This window comes from Halyomorpha halys, unplaced genomic scaffold (assembly GCF_000696795.3).
Source record: "Halyomorpha halys isolate HHAL.00 unplaced genomic scaffold, Hhal_1.1 Scaffold395.1, whole genome shotgun sequence".
Classification (NCBI taxonomy): Eukaryota; Metazoa; Arthropoda; class Insecta; order Hemiptera; family Pentatomidae; genus Halyomorpha; species Halyomorpha halys.
In genome coordinates this window covers 40,219-42,082 of record NW_027106354.1, presented here as the reverse complement: position 1 = coordinate 42,082, position 1,864 = coordinate 40,219, and the positions used below count along the sequence as shown (strand labels likewise).

The window sequence follows — 1,864 nt, the reverse complement described above, 5'->3', positions numbered from 1 at the left end:
TTTTGCTTGGCTTCCAGATCTTGTCCATTGGCCACTTTAATCCTAATGGGGAACTTTAAATTCTCAAGTACGTTTTCCTTGCCAGGTTTGTACTTGATATCCATGTTGTACTGGATCAACAGTTCTTTTCACCTTGTAATTATCACTGACGATTCCTTTAGCTTCCCCACCCATTTGGGGGCCTGTGGTCCGTCTGGATCCTAAATCTTCTCCCAAGTAGGATTGGGAATGCTCTATTGACCATATTATGGTCGATAATATGATATATAATTATTATCAATAATAATATATAACTCAGTCGTTCTCATTCAAAGACGCTGTAACGTGTTTCTGCCTCCGTTACACCTTACCTCACTTTCTTATGACAGCACTGCTCCCAGCGCGTACTCACTAGCGTCTGTCGTGATCGTGAACTGCTTTTGTAAGTCAGAAAACGCCAGTACTGGTTCCTTCTGCTACTGATCTATACATTTTCTTATATTGTCTTCAATGGCCCGATTTTACCCCCTCCTGAGATATGGTGTGTCCTATAAAATGTATTTGTTTTTGTCCCAGCAATGACTTCTCTTGAGATAGTTTTAGTCCGCATTCTCGCATCCTCTGAAAAACGCTCTTTAAGTGTTTTATATGATCTATAACCGATTTACTAAACACCAGGAGGTCAACCAGGTAAATCTGGCGTACTGATTCTTCTATACCTCTCAAAAATTCTTCTGTTAACCTTTGAAATGTAATGTTCGCGTTCTTCAGATCAAACAGCATTCTCCTAAATTCTTAGTGCCGTCATTCGAAAGTAAAAGCCGTTTTGTGTTAGTCCTCTGGGTGCATACGAATCTGGTGATACCCTGCTTTCAAGTCTAAGGTGCTAAAGATTTTAGCCCCTCCTAGTCTGCCAAGGATATCCTCAAACCTCGGTATCCGATACTTATCAGCGATGGTATTATCATTGACGTTACGTTAATCAATAACCACCCTATATAACTTCCGTTCTCACCTGGCGTAGGGTTCTTCCACACCGCCCACTATGAACTATTATTGGGTGACATACTGTCTACAATGCATCCTTGTCTTCTAAAGTTTTTGATTTCGTCTCTTATGTTCTTCCAGAGTGCCTGTGGTTATCTTCGTTCCCTAACATAAGTCACTCTTTCCTGTTTTAGTGGAATCTCATGAACCGTCCTTTCTTTTGAACTCAATACCTCTCCTTCATTAACGAAAATAACGTCAAATCTGTTGTAATGGCGTCCAATTCTCTACCTGCGTTACTGCCCCTACTCGCGCCTTCCCGTCTGCTATTTTTTGTTGGCATCTCCACTTCTTTCTTCCGATTTTAATATTCCATTTCCTATTACTATTCTTTTATTATCTTAGCCCCCACTCTTACCTTAGCAGCCACTTCTCTAAAAGATCACAACCAATAATCACCTGATAATCCCTAAGCATCCTACTCACTACATGAATTGTTGAAATGCCCCCTTTAGCCCCTCACTTACCCAGTACTATCCCCTATACTGCATGATCCACCCAGAGTGATTAATTTACATTTGCAAACCTTTACTTGGAGTGTCCTTCCCTCACCGCTAATTAGTACTTCTCTACAAGAAATGGTTTTTGTACTGCTCGTTTCCACCAGACAGCTTACTCCCCCGTTCACTCGGATAATAGACAGACCACCCTACTCCCCTTTCATGTGATAGTTTGTCAATGTGCGGTCGCCTCCCTGCTTACATCCTCCTCAGATCTCACGTGTCTTCGTTCCTCCTAGTCCTCGCCTCTACGTGCTTTCTCGCCTCCTTTGCTCACGATCATTCCTTTGTTCATCCACTTCGTCTTCAGTTTCTGTTACTCCTGAAACTTCCGCCGA

General features: G+C 42.1%; 1 protein-coding gene across 5 annotated transcripts in view; it reads left to right on the top strand.

The window, feature by feature from the left end:
* LOC112211432 (zinc finger protein 26) overlaps positions 1-1,864 on the top strand; it is a 68,026-nt gene that overhangs the window by 28,567 nt on the left and 37,595 nt on the right. The gene's annotated exons all lie outside the window — the stretch shown is intronic.